This window comes from Mizuhopecten yessoensis, unplaced genomic scaffold (assembly GCF_002113885.1).
Source record: "Mizuhopecten yessoensis strain PY_sf001 unplaced genomic scaffold, ASM211388v2 scaffold10889, whole genome shotgun sequence".
In the NCBI taxonomy this organism is placed as follows: Eukaryota; Metazoa; Mollusca; class Bivalvia; order Pectinida; family Pectinidae; genus Mizuhopecten; species Mizuhopecten yessoensis.
In genome coordinates, this window is record NW_018408772.1 from 654,193 (window position 1) to 670,477 (window position 16,285).

Consider the following 16,285-nt stretch of genomic DNA (forward strand, 5'->3'; position numbering starts at 1 on the left):
CATGCACGTACACCTACACCTAAGTTATGGCGGTGGGTACATGTGGCTAATGGAGATATAAAACAAATGTTGGTAGAAATAAACAAACAAACTAACAATATATGGGAGGACATTATGTTACGTAAAAATACAGAGATTTCTTGTAGAAAGATTATGTAGATATATATAGAGGTATTTTAATATGCATTGTTAGATATTATACATATATACAAGCTTTAAGGTGTACATTCATTTCCTTATGTTTTTACACATCAACACAAAAGTCATGTCACGCTATGAAATCATCGTATATGTATTAGCTGATACAACTACTGTAAAGTAAGGCTGTGTGTACACGTGGCTTATGGAGATCAAAATAATATGGTGTTGACAGGAATAAACAGACACGCTACAGATATAACAAAATGTGGGAGGACATTACGTAACACAGAAAGATAAGATATTTAAACATGAATTGATTGATAATATAAAACATATATATGGAATGACAGGCTATCAGTCAGTCAGATGAAGATGATCGGTTGTTCACGGAGGGGCCCGCTAGAGTAGGAGGAGGATGGTATTTACCCTTCGGATGTTTTAGACAATGGTACACTAGAGTCACTTGAGTTAGGCCTCTCAATATCCGTACGATGACCATATATGGGCCGATCGCGATTATCAACAATAGGAGGGGGATCAGGGTATGTTGACAGTTCATCCAACGTGGCTACCTGAGTTTTTCTCCCTTGCTGATTGCGGATAACAATCCTTCCATCATTAGTTCATGCGCCAGAGATCAGTCCCTGCCTATTTAGGTACCTGGCCTTAGCATAAACAGCAGTCCTCTGTTTGGTCAGGGCCTCATTTATGTACATGTGGTTCCTAGAAGCAGTGGGGATATGGCCACTCTCAGAAGAAGTGGAATCACGTCGAGACGGAAATAATTAAAATCTGGCATCGTACACCAAGGACCTCGTACGGTACGAAATACATCTTACGATGGTATCACGTGGACACTTGGAGGACTTGGGACCCACCCGATGGGTACGACTTATGTCATTGAGGGTCACCATAACTCCCAGCGTCTCGTTACACGCAGACAACACAAGCTCATCGGTGTCTTCACCTTCAGTCTCTGATAATCCCCTAAACTTGAGACAATTCCTTCTTGAGTACTTGATCATCAACCTTATTCTCCAAGAACTTAACACGTTGTTGCAGAGGGGTAATACCAATACATTACCCTAGTGTGTCCTTTATCAGCGAGTTACTTAATAGCTGGGAAACTACTTCCTGTATCATCGAGGGATCAGTAATGTTCTGGAGTCTGGACACTTTTCTTGACATTGCCAGGCAATTTAACAGTTTCTTCCGACATAATGACAAGGATAAACTTGGTATGATGATCTGTATCAACAGAAGATAAGAGGAGAGTAATGTCAAAATTCAATTTTCAAAGAAAACCAATATGGCGGGTGACCTGGGAGGGTTCCATGGTCATCACTTCAGATATAAATGAATTCCAGGTAATCTGGTGACGCCCGGATCTGGGTGTTAATCACGTCACCTCTTTATCTCGTTAGGCCATAAACAACTATAGTGGATTGATTATAATTGTCAATCAGAGCCTAAAATACTTGCTTGGTGCGCTAGTCTTAATGTACGGTAATGGATGCCCTGTCAACAGTCGGCCTACGACATCTCCGGCCGGGCACACGCGCACATGCATTAATTCACTCATATGGCATTACTCGGAAACACCAACGGTAGCACGCTTGAATTATTTAAAATCAGAGGTAAAGTGCCTTTAGATCGATTAGATATTGAATATGCTAATACAATACAACCTATAGTTTGAAAGTACAAATGCCTTGCAGACGTAATGCTGACACGTTCTCAGAAAAAACCCCCATATTCAAATGTTAATTAAACAATAATGTACTTGTCTCAAATTGTACAAGCATAAACATGCAAGAAAAAGCACGATAGCAAGTCCGGAAGAAGCTTGTATCGAACGAGGGACACCCATATACACCGCCGCGAGAAAAAAACACGACCAACATCCCATATATTTGTAGTTTTAAAATACCTTTCAAGCTTCCCATTACTGTTCAGCACCACATCCACGTGTCTAGGAAAGTTTCATATATAGGTTTTGAAAATATAAGAAACACATAAGCATGATAAGCCTTCATCAGCAAGGTTAACTTCAACTTCGGTCAATCGTGAGAAAACTCGTAAAGTTGTTAGTCAGTGGGACGATTTATGTCGTAGATCTTCATTTGACTTTAGCATGGTATTGTTTGTTATAGGAGAGCGCTAAGTCGATTGCCGATTGTCCGTGCCTATTGCATGTTAAAGGCGTGGAAAATGAAACAAGTTGAGCAGTGGTAGTGATACTGTCGAGCAGTTGGCACTGTTCATGAAAATAGAAAATAGGTAGGTTGTCGCGGGAAGGACCTATTTATTGTCAATGACCAATAAGTATATTTCGTTACACATAGCCAACGGTAAAGTCTTCAGTTTACTGAACCAAAACTAGGATAACTCATGCATTGCCTTTTTAAAGAGAAGTATTATTGAGTTATTTTCGAATGATGACAAATAGTGTAACAAGAAAAGTCGCAATGAACGCAATGAAGTCAATGAAGATGCATAGAATCTGGAGTTTGGAAAACCAGCATGATCTTAGCACTTTCCTGTGTAATTGTAGAGTAAATCCAAACGTGACCTAGAATGACATAAGTTAAGGGAATAACTCTTTAGCCCGCCATACCTCTATAAATATCTCGGTATATTGGATTGTAACGTCATTCATCGATCAGAAAATAAAACAAAATGAATATAATTATTTTCTAATCAAAAATTGAAACTGACTGTTTACAAATACACCTATTGTTTTTAGATTAGTGCAACCGATCTGTAATTACAGCATGTCCAACAGAGACGGCTACCTACTAAATTGTACCATAAGCGGGACAAAATCGACTTAGAATCGGCAAATCTTCTTCTTTTTTTTTTATTCATTTTCATATTTTGTATATGACATGATACACCACATATGGTACATGATTGTTGTTAAAGCTCCTAAAGCTTAAGAGTTGTTGATACTAATATTTTGTTTTAATACACTATGAATAAATACTTATCAAGCATGTACCTTAAAGCAGAGACAAAAGTGAAAACACACACAAACACACACATACACTTACAGTTACACACCCACACAAAATAAAATAAAAATAGATGATTAATAAATAAATAGTATTCCTGACATTAGGTATACAGTCAAAAATCAAACGCACACAAAAGACAAAGGACAAAACATGTGGGACAAAGTAAGGCCAAATTTCCCTTTCATGGTAGTAACATCTTTTCCCAATCTACGTATGCTTTCATATCGCAGTTGATCCGGTATTCAAGGTTGCTCTGGATACTATGCGTTATGTTATAGATAGCACCTTATGACGGACAAACTTATAACACTTGGTTCAAATAAAAAGGACAATTGTTATAGCCATCATGATATCATTGGGAAATATGCTATTTCTTTGTGGATTAGTGTGTCTTGTGGTTTTGTTTTCACTACCAGAGTTAGATTTGACCTAGGTTTACATGGCTTGTGTCGTCGATGAAACAGAAGATACTTACCCCTCCGGACCATTCGGTCTTATTATCCTCGTTATGCAGGTTTGCTTTTTATATTGATATTTTTTTGACCTAGTTAGATCTGTTTTGAGTTCTATGTATGTCTTTTGCTGACATTTACAAGTTTTTTATTGATATTTATACGTGTCTAGTATTGCTATTTTTGTATTTCTCTAACATAAATGAATTTCGAAAGCATTTATATTTTATCATCAAAATAAATTAGTCTGACTTGTTTACAGAAACACTTTCCAATGAATTGTTGTTATTATATTTTCCGAGACATTTTTAGAGTTTATCTTCATACCTTTCAGGAGCAGTAAACACGGTGTATAGATTAATACTATAGACAGCTGTTAACGCAAACAACGCTCAAGGTTACCAAAAAGACATCCATTTTTCTTGTTTGTCTCAAAGAAGCAATGAAGATTTTTAATTAAATATCAACTCTTTATACCCGAGGACAAAGCTTCTTTAAGTAATTAAATTGCCTGAAGTAGAATTTGTTTTTCTTACAACACGTTTCGTAGACAGTTGTTATTAAACACCAATTCCACACCCTCTTTCTTTTCGTTGTTCCGGCATGTCAGTGTTTCAAGTGATAGTAAATTCAGCGGTTGATATTACTGTGTTAGACTTACGCTTGTATATAACATGGCCACACTACTTATCGAGTAGTTTCGCCTGGTACTCTCATATACCAACAGATTTGTATACTAATATCATTATTAATGTCAACAGAGTATTTATAATGTTATTCCTTGCTTGCAATACTTATAACTAAAAAAATGTGTGATGAATAAAATGTAGGCCTATTTATGAGCACAATAAAACAGTATCCTTTATATTTTCTATCTATCCATATGCTTTATTCCTCTCGTATGATTGACTTTAATAATTTTTACTTGTGTCTCTGATTTTGAGGAAATATAATATGATAAAAGAATAAAAGGGAAATTAATATCAGCGGGTGTCTACATAGAACTTGACAAAGATTAATCTCTCCCAAAGAGGAAACATTTTGTCGCGTTGCTAAACTTAATACACGTTTGTCACTACTAGATCTCCTGTCGTATTTATTGATTAAACGAAAGAACCTCAGTTGTGTTTATTCCGGGATTGTTGTGTTTCGTATTACTTAGCCGGCAGGTTCTACTGTAAATTAAAGTTCTATTTTGATTCAGACAAATTTCAATGATTTTTATTTTACAATAAAATTGTACTCGAATACGTAACTATGATTCGCAGTGATAATAACAATAACTCTAGTACCAAACAAACGTTCTTTGTTAGGGTTAAAGTATATTTATCAAATCCTTAATATCCAACACGGTTAGGTACAAGGAAAACAATCCCAATACAATATTCGCTAACAATATGTAAGGATGTATCTCATTAAAACTTGTATAAGTAAAAAAAAAGTAACAATTAAACATTAACTGCACCCTATCGCTTTATCGTCTATAAAGAACCCATCGATGGTATTAAATGTCAAAAGAAATAGAAGCAATGTTCCGAAAAAAACTTTTTATAAAATCAATCAATACATCTTGAATTCTGTAACCATAAAACAATTCGTTCTGTAACCAAAAATTAATTAATTTGTAATCAAACAAACATTAAGAAAATATTCGGTGATCAAAGAATTAGTTCTTTCTGTTGCTTAATAAATAATGAATGCCGTAGCAACACGTTGAATGTATTAAACAAGAAAATAATTCACTACAGTTATTCCTGATTTTAGACTACTCTCCCAAATCTTTTCTATTTAATCAAGAACCTACAATATCTTTAAAATGCCATGTGATATGTACGTTAGTCATTTATTTATACTGAAGAGAATCACGTGACCTACTGCTATTCACGTGATAACACGGGGTAGTTCTCACGACTATAAAAGTCAGTTGTGTATATTGCAGTTGATAAAGTGATGACACCCGTCATTTGTTTATCCACCAGAGTATTTATAAAGAGAGATAAATGACTCAATAACGAAGCAATTTCCTCAGACTTCAAAGGTAGGGAAAACCTTTTATAAGTCATTGACATCATATATTCCCTGTTGCGCCAAATTGAATTTCTTTTAAGATTAATGCAATTGAAATGATCTCGACAAATGCCTCAAATGGGTTTTGACATAATTAAATGTCACAGGATGCATAGTTAATGAATATTGGGAGACAGAAAAACGGCAGTGATGTTTCACAATTAGACTTTTTTGGCCTTTTTTATTTCACTGTTGTCTTCCTTATGAGTCGTGAGTTTAAAATGGAAGAGAAACGCATAACGTCCAAACGGTGGTCTCTATCTTTCAGTTGTGAAATTATTCCAACGGAAAGAACACTGTGACATTAAGTGTATAAATAGAGGTTACACAACGAGTGCCGGTTTGTTATCGTATTTATCTCACTCGAGTGAGATAAATAGGATATCAAACCGGCACGAGTAGTGTGACCTATTTATCCCATACCCTTTCGTGAAGTGCATCTGTCCATAAGGCCATGCAGACGGTCAAAGTTCAAATTTACGACCAATCACATCACTCCTAGAGCATATACAACGTGTTGTATATCGCAAAAAAATATACAACGTTTTGTACAAATACCCAGTGACCTTAGGGTGTGATAACACATGCTGGGTATGGGATGAACTGGTATTCTTAGGGTACGTAGTGCGTTCACTCCGGCAGGGTAAACGAATGACGTCCGCACACTCTTCATTGTGATGTGTTCACTCTGCCAGGGAGGACTTACTACGCCTTTACGCTCGTCTTCTCCTGCTGAGTTATGAGTTTGTGAATGATATTTTTATATATAGAGATGAAAGTGTAAGGAACATTGCGCATTATTACCTGTACCAGGTTTGTATGTCAGATCTGAAATGTCAAACGGTGGCTGTAAAGCTCCCTAGAGAGATGTCTCATAGCAATAGCACTAAAAGGAGAAATACGTGGTTTGAAAAGAAAAAATGCCAGTTGCCCGGGGAGACCTTTCTAATCTTTCGCTGAGGAGCAGTAAAATTTCCCAAAGCCAATGCAAGTATTTATTGAAGCAGGGTAAGACAGCATAGAGTCACATTTATTGTCTAGTTGTCTCCCCTTGTTATCATTAGACTGTAACATTGACAACCAAGCAGTGACGTTGGAAGAACATAACTCGGTCGTAATTCGTACAGAGCCAAATTAGTAAGACTACCCATCGCACCAACCTGTTAGAATTTACTGGATTCTAGGATAGAACCAGGAGTGTATGACGAGTAAGTGGATAGGCCACGGAGAGTGATGCTCTTTATGTTCAATATGGGATAATGTGCACTGCTATTGTGATCGGAAAACATAAACGGAGTTAAGTGGGCCGCCTATATTTACAATATGTACTACTTTCGCGGGTTGTCTGATACGCCATCAATTACAATGGCACGGCGTTACGGAAGTGATTCGATAGCAATAATGTCATTATCGCCATCAATCATCGCGAGCACAACCAGATACGCAGATGTATAGATACATCCAATTATAACAAGTCTGATATGATCAGTCAACAAATTGTTTAGAAATGAAATAATAACCAGAAATATGAGTTAGGACAGATGGTGTATTGCCGCGCTGCAAGGTGTGTGTGTACCTAATCATTACGTCATGCAGTCTAATTTACAACCAAGCATGTTATCTGACGAGAAATCTAAATACAGAAATTATTTTTTTCATGACCTCACGTATACAACATGACACTGTCTTGTGACGTCCTATATTAACTTTCTCCTATATATTACCTCCCATTATGAATCAACATTATGCAGATAATTGATATTTACTCTGTGTTATTGGCAGAACCCCATACGTGTCGAACATCAAGCTATAAAGCAATTAGAGTAAGAAACATTCGATTTCCACGTCACTGATACATCATCTATCACGTAAACAGCGGTGTACACTCAGCATGATGTCGGTGACAACGCCGGACGTGCTTATCTATATCATACAACCAAAGAGTCATTATTCTAATAGTTGCTGTTTCTAGGGTAATCCTACAATTGCTTTCATTTCCATTATTGGGGAAGATAATATGTAGGGAGTTGTTAAAATATAAAATCAACCACTATTAATGTCAATGATTTCTTTATCAATGATAATAAATATAAATTATTATTGCAATAATTATTAATTCTATATTGTGTGACATCAACAGAATAAAGTTAATAATTTAACATTATATCGAAAAACTTTAATCTCTCGAGAGAACATAAACTTCAAAGTCAATTAATCACCCAGGCTTCAAACTACAATTCAATTTAAAACAGTTCTAAAATACATTATACCACCGGTTCAGGATCGTCCCATCTATTTTCCTTTCCTTGGCTGAACACTACCTTTATTGAATCCCACACTCGGGAAATGAAAACTGTAATAGCAAGCGATTTGTAAGAAACTTTACGAGTGACCAGTATTACTTTTAATATTACAGATTCGACTAGGTTCAGTTATTCGTCTATTGATTTCTTATTACATTGTATTTACCGTGTACTGTCAAAGACACACAAAAACCACAACACGAGCTCCCTCTAACAAATAAGGCACGTGATTCATCAGGGAGAAATAGTTTAACAATGTCCACACAAGTTTATAAGCAGTATCTGGACGTCAGGCAGTACCATGGGACATGACAAAGAATCCTAGCCACAGCCGGACATCTAACGCCGTATTAGACTTAATACAAAAAGCAAAAGAATCTACATGAAAATTCAATATAAAAGTAATAGCCCGAAACTTCTAGCTTAATACTTTGACATTTATTTTGAGCTTAGACGATCCTTTGTAACATGTAAGAGATTACAAAAAGTTCCACAATACCCAGTAGGATAATATGTTATCAAAATTCAAAGTACTTAACCAAACCCAGACAGCTAAATATGGAAAAATACTCAATCTCGTGTTCAATCTCTTCGATGGCACAGTGAGTTGGACTTTGAGCTAGTTGCCTATTGCTCATTCTACAGACTTTTTGATTAAACGCGCATAGCTTTTTATATCAGAAAGCCGGATTGATCATAATACAATGCTGTATCTGAGTATAAATATGTCTTAACATAAACTAGTAAAACTCTCCCTTGATCTCCGTTTCCCGGGCTGTATACTACCTAACACATTAGGTCAGTCCTTGTGGAATTGTTAGGTTACTTCTCTGTATTTGTTACATTGATATCACAACGATGTGTTGATAGTAAAATTAACTTTTAAAGTTGAAATATATCTATTTATCCTGTTGCCAAAAAACACAATTGTTAAGTTTTTCATAATTGTTTACATTGTACACGAAATTTCAAATGTTGCCATGGAGATAATTTGAATGTTTTATTAAGGTTGTTGAACTATATATGTGCTTAATGTATTTACAGATACAGTATGAGTCTACAAGTACTATAGGGAAATAATGTAGCACGGTGTTATGCATTTGGTATAAAATAGAGGTATTTTGGATATTTGTTGTTGCTTCTTGGTACCATTAAACAGTAAATAATTAAGTATTCCTATTAAGATTTAATTAACTAATGTCTTTTAGATGTGTTTAAAAACAGGTTTAAATAAGTTTTAATGAGCAGCTTATTGATAATATTAAAAATGCTATTGTTTATAATTCTAAAACAAGAGATGTATTACAATTTTATCTTGAATTGATTCGTTTTGCTCGCGAGATACCACTTTCAACATCATACACTGATGGACACATTGTGACGAATTCTCGTTAACAATACTCAAATCCGTAAAATCAAAGTAAAACAAATCCTTGCAATCGATTTTATTTTATTTTTCAGGGCAAATCATCCTGGTGTGCAAAAAGACAAATTGACATCGTTATATTTGAAACATTCCATACGGTTCCAGCCTACAATACTGTTCCAGCTTACAAGCGTTTCACTGAGAATCATCATCACATGTCATACCCTACTGAAATAAGAATGTCAAGGGAAAGTATGATACAACAGGGAAAGAGCTGTCAAACACAGACAGGAATCAGATGAATTACAAGGACCTTCTGGAAACATTGGATGGTATTGCTGACAAATTATCAACAGTCATTGAATAGCATTTACCAGGGAGCATGGTAAAATACGAAAGTCTAATTTGGGAACGTGCTATGAATGACGCCACATGTAAACGTACCAAGAGGAGTCATTCAAGCGTTATGATGTTTGCAAAAACAGCTACAACTATGATAAATAAAAAGCATCAGTTGATAAATAAAAAGCAGACTTCGGACATTTATATAATATAATTCTCTTCAATCTGTCAACAAATTTGTGGAAGCTAACTATCCACGGAAGAGATATCGAGGTAGGGAATGGTGGATCTATGTGGTAGGGAAATGGATGTATCTAAGTACGACAGGCAATTATTTATATTGGGAAGATGGTGTATCTAACCGCATAAACGACAGGGGATTGAAATTAAATAAATATACAACAGTTGCAAAATAAGTTCTATCTGCTTATATCAATAACGCTTGTTGGCCTGGATGGCAACGCGCAGGAAGTCTTACACTATGTGTGGAAGCCGGATCACCCATGGACGGGCATGTGGCCCCATACCTCTCCACGTCCGATCGGAGAATCAAACCTCGGCAGTCTAGGTGAAAGGCAAGTATGCACTGCTCAACCGATATAAATCCAGGTACAAAAGACTAAATCGTCCACAGAGGACAAGTAGAAAGTAATGTCGCATGTGAGTATGAGTGAAATCAACACCAAATGGCTACATCAAGTAAAAACCAAATTACAATGTATGTTATACCAAAACAATTATAGTATTGCAGTTTGTATATGTAACATAAGGAATGGTTCATAGCGCTATTGTTGATGATATTATGTTTTAGTTCCTTCGTGATTTGTTGCTGATTGTGTTAGTCAGATAATGTACAGCTCGAGATCGCGTGTACCAGATCCAGTAACCAATACGTCACGTGACACCTACGTGTGGGACTATAACACGGAAGGTGTTGAGATGACGTCACAACGCCGTTGAGGTTTTTTTTGTGAGTGATCGGTTTAGACCCTGATTATATCCGCGAAACTTAAATATAGTCGGTATTGTGGAGATCACTGTCTGATGTATTAAAATAGTCTGATGTGGGGTTACATTCCAATATTAATGTATTAATGTACTTGTCACTTACAAAAATACTACAAAATTGACAAAGAACTCGAGAAATGCAATGAAAACATAAATATACTGAAAGGTGGGGTCTACATTGGGCCCCCTCTTTGATTTCTTTTTGTAGATACGTAAAAATGATCAATAACTGCATATATGATTATTCATAATTACTATTGATAACCGTAGTGGACCTCCTTGCATAACACCAGGTTGAGTGACGGGGGTAACCTAACAAAATGACAGATAAATGTCATAGGAGAATGTTATTTTGAAAATGAATTATGATAGTGTACAGTGCATAAAATTACTGTACTGTTATTTTGATACTGAATATGCCCTTGGTATACATAAAGTAAACGTAGTGATACTTTTAATTGGAAAAACATGCAAAAAATTTCACAAAATTCAAAATATAACCAACATTGTCAACTTGCCAATATATACTTACAATGGTAGTCTCTATTTTAAGCTTCTTTAAAAACTTTCCATATGTATATTCTGTCTACAGAAACATTTTTATGAAATATCAAAACCGGTAAAGTACTTTTTAGCATACCAAACATGTTCAAAGGCCAATTTCACATGATCATGGAGATTTGATTATCAATGTTTGTTATGGTAAATACCGATACATTTCTGTTTTTGTATTATACCAAAACACTTTATTATATAACATTTGTTTGAAAGTTATGCGCAACAGTAATAACTCATGAATATGTATTCTGCCAAAGTAATCGTTCCTCTGGAGAACTACTTAAGGTTGAGATATTGTGTTATAGACAACGATATGCAATAATATAACAGTAACAACATAATCTTAATAGTTAAACTATTATACACTTAATTGTACCCCCGCAACGAAGTTATAGGGGTATACTGGAATCAGCTTATCTGTCCGTCTGTCTGTCCGTAGAAAAAAAGTGTGTCCGGACAACTCCTTCTAAAGTAATGGACCAATTTCAACGCATGTTCCAGGATATGATAACTACCACCTGAAGTTGTGCATCCAGGTAATATGTTTTTCATTCTGACCCTTGTTTTACAAAGTTATGGCCCTTTGTTGAAAAATCCTTGTCCGGACATGCCCTCCAAAACCAATCGGTTAATTTCAACGAAAGTTTTCAGATATGATAACTACTACAATTGTACCTGGTGTTGTGCATACAGGTATTGGTTTTTCAATCTGAACCCTATTTTACGGAGAAATGACCCTTTGTTGAAAAATACTTGTCCAGACAACTCCTCCAAAACTATGGCGCCAATTTCAACGGAAGTTTATAGATATGGTAACTCCCCCCTGTCATGGTGCATCTAAGCGTTACGTTTTCATTCTGACCTTTAAAGAGGAGTTATGGCCCTTTGTTGAAAAAACCTCTGTCTACCTCATAAACTGCTGGGCCGATTTCAATAAAAGTTTACAGATATGGTAATTACCCCCTGATGTCGTGCATCAGGGTAGTATTTTTTCATTTCGAACATTTTAAAGGAGTTAAGGCCCTTTGTTTAAAATCTTTGTTTTGACAACTCTTTTTTAACTACTGGCACGATTCAGCACAACTGGTTCATCGGGGCTACAAATGTAACAAGATTTGGTATTTAAGAATGTTTGGCATTGGGAGGGAGTACAGGAAGTATGCCAGTGACCTATATACTTAACTAATTACCGATGGGTGACTATGGATTGCTTTGCAATGCTTTGTCTTAGTAGGGGTCATTTAAATACTCTGGGAGGAATTGTATTACCGCACCTTTAACACCCACACAGGTGTAAGTCAATGAGGTCCCATTTGTCATAAAATGAATTCTGAAACTAACTATTCCTGATTTAAGCTTTCTATACCCATATCTTTTTGCATTTATTATTTGTTTTGAATTTCCAAGCGAGGGCCGACGCTAATGTTAAATATCCATAGGCGTTGATCCTACATCTAAAAGCTTTGAATACATTCGCTAAAAACGAAATATACAAAAACTAACGATGGATTCTATTAACTTAGTATAAAAGAAAAAAATCCGTCAAATGTAAAGTATGACATAAGATATATTTGTCAAATTAAAAACAAACAAATCATAATTGAAAAATTAAAATAAAGCATTAACATAAACTTAAAAAAAAATGTTTTTGAAAAAACTGTAACGCTTACAAAGTAGCAATGACTTACAATGAATTCTTTAATAAGGATACGCCAATTTCAACATAATTTTTAATAACCTTCGTGAATGTTATCTTTATTCCAGAATAAATGTGATCCCTCAAGTGCGACAGTCGAAATTTTAGTTTAGCAAGCAAAAAGATACAACAATGTTAAATTCTTAATGCACTTCAGTTACTGTCGTGTTGGAATTTTTAATGTTCTCCGCTTTATTGCTAAGACTATACAGAGTCAATCCCGATCGGTTGCGCTTGAAATATAATCGAATGTGATTCAACGCTCTGCTTTGGTGTATCGAAGTTTTTAGACTTTCTAGTAGCAGATTGTAAGATTTTCGACAAAGTGGCTGTTACCCTCACGAAACATCGGTTTCCATAGGTCAGAGTATCATATCCCGAAAGTGTAATCAGGAATCTGTCTTTGATCGCAGTGATCACGAGGGATGACTTGTAAGTTCTGAGGACCTGTTCCACCTAGTGACATGCACGTGGACATAAAATGCTATTCTGTATCGTACAGGTAAAAAGTGGAGTGGACAAAGCTCTGGCGTGGTGTGTACTGTACTCGTGCTGAAGTGTTGTTGACCTTTTGGAGACGATCAATGTGTCAGAAATACCACAGAGGAAAGCACTACCGTAGTCCAAACACACACTAACAAATAAATGTACTTCTGGATGTACCCTCTGAGATGTAAAAACAAATCCTGTATTAAAATGTTTTCTTTTTTATATGTATTTTCGGAAAAAGAAGTTAGTAGCAGAGAAGAAATCGAACAAAAGGCATCTTTATATGTCCGTGTGTTCCGGACTCTTCTACTTTAGTCACTCAATCTTTACTTGTAACATGACCAAGAGTGGCGGTTTACTACGATAAGCGGGACGATTTCAATTTCCGATTGTAAAGTTTCCTTTTCTTGATAACAACATCCCTACTTCCAAATCGTTTTTGTTAACATGTCGTAGTTGATTCAAGAGCTTGCTCCGAAAATCATTACTTCAATGATAGATGTCGACGTTTAGGGACAAATTGTCAGAAAAAGGTTTCCAGTGACGCAGATTAATGAAAACTATGGACACGTTCTACCCATTTTGATATCGTAAGGGCACTCCTTATGGACAAGTCCTGTCGAGAAATTGACGAGATACAATATTGTCTTCGTGCTTTTAATCAGTAATGAAGAAATTACTAACTATATAACCGTACGTTTTAGCAGCAGCAGCAGTCGGCGAACTATTTCTTTCTAATCGAGCAGAGAAGGTAAATCATCGCTTTATTAACCTAGCTTCTTTGAAATACAAGTACAGGCATCTATTCTGAATCAAAATCCTCCTCCAAACAACATCTCAACCATCGTTATAAACGAGTAGCCGTTTTTAGGTTTCTTTTTGTTCAAACCAAAATGTGTACAGAGTTTCTCATTATTTTTATATATTATGATTGCTGGCGATGTATTATGCAAATTCAAAGCGACAAGAATGCGTTATGTGTGAAATCAGACCCATTGACACTGTGTTGTCGGTCGACAGCGTGGTACTGTACAGGTTTATTTCACTGAAAGGTCCGGATAATCAACGGCTTTCACAAACAGGAAAACTGACCATACTGGACGTTTGCTTCATGTCATATCATTATCAACTGCGTAAACTTACTTTAGGAGATATACAGTTTCAGTATCAACTCGATTTTTAGACATTTTTATCAAATGGAATCGGGTAAAGGGGCAGATGACGAGGAAACTGTAGTGTCAGTAATTTCAAGTTCAGGAAGGTATACACGATTTGCCATTGACCGATTTCATGTTATTTTAAAGCACTTCGTCAATTAATCCGAAACCAAAATTAAAAATAATTGGAAAGGTTTTTGTTACCAATTCTGTAAGGCTTTTTAATAAATTCAGCCGCATATGGAAACAAAAACAAGTGGACCAGAATAGAGACACAGCTTGTTGTAATAGGAATGCAAGCAGTCCTCTAGAGAACCTCGCCATTAAACTCGACAAAGATACTGTCGTCCCGAATACAAGGAGTCCTATAGAGAACCTCGCCATTACACTCAATAAAGATACTGTCGTCCAGAAAACAAGCAGTCCTCTAGAAAACCTCGCCATTAAACTCGACAAAGATACTGTCGTCCAGGAAACAAAAACAAGTGGACCAGAATAGAGACACGGCTTGTTGTAATAGGAATGCAAGCAGTCCTCTAGAGAGCCTTGCCATTAAACTCAACAAAATACTGTCGTCCAGAATTCAAGCAGTCCTCTAGAGACCCTCGCCATTAAACTCAATAAGGGACTGTCGTCCAGAATACGAGCAGTCCTCTAGAGAAAAACAAGTGGACCAGAATAGAGACACGGCTTGTTGTAATAGGAATGCAAGCAGTCCTCTAGAGAACCATACTATTAAACTCAACAAAGATCCTGTAGACCAGAATACAAGCAGTACTATAGAGAACCTTGCCATTAAACTCAATAAGGTACTGGCGTCCAGAATACAAGCATTCCTCTAGAGAACCTTGCCATTACACTCAACAAAGATACTGGCGTCCAGAATACAAGCAGGCCTACTGAGAACCTCGCCATTAATCTCAACAAAGATACTGTCGTCCCGAATACAAGGAGTCCTATAGAGAACCTCGCCATTAAAAAAGATACTGTCGTCCAGGAAACAAAAACAAGTGGACCAGAATAGAGACACAGCTTGTTGTAATAGGGATGCAAGCAGTCCTCTAGAGACCCTCGCCATTAAACTCAACATAGATACTGTCGTCCAGAAAACAAGCAGTCCTCTAGGGAACCTCGCCATTAAACGCAACAAAGATACTGTCGACCAGAATACAAGAAGTCCTCTAGAGAACCTCTCCATCAAAGTCAACAAATATACTGTCGTCCAGAATTCAAGCAGTCCTCTAGAGAGCCTTGCCATTAAACTCAATAAAGATACTCCAGAATACAAGCAGTGCTCTAGAGAACCTCGCCATTACACTCAATAAAGATACTGTCGTCCAGAAAACAAGCAGTCCTCTAGGGAACCTCGCCATTAAAAAAGATACTGTCGTCCAGGAAACAAAAACAAGTGGACCAGAATAGAGACACGGCTTGTTGTAATAGGAATGCAAGCAGTCCTCTAGAGAAAAACAAGTGGACCAGAATAGAGACACAGCTTGTTGTAATAGGAATGCAAGCAGTCCTCTAGAGAACTTTGCCATTAAACTCAACAAAATACTGTCGTCCAGAATTCAAGCAGTCCTCTAGAGAGCCGCGCCATCAAAGTCAACAAATATACTGTCGTCCAGAATCTCAACAAAGATACTGTCGCCCAGAATATAAGCAGTCCTCTAGAGAGCCGCGCCATCA

General features: G+C 36.5%; 1 protein-coding gene across 1 annotated transcript in view; it reads right to left on the reverse strand.

Annotated features, from left to right (window-relative positions):
• The window catches only part of LOC110463337, a 129,139-nt gene that overhangs the window by 49,773 nt on the left and 63,081 nt on the right, over positions 1–16,285 (reverse strand). The window lies entirely within an intron of this gene.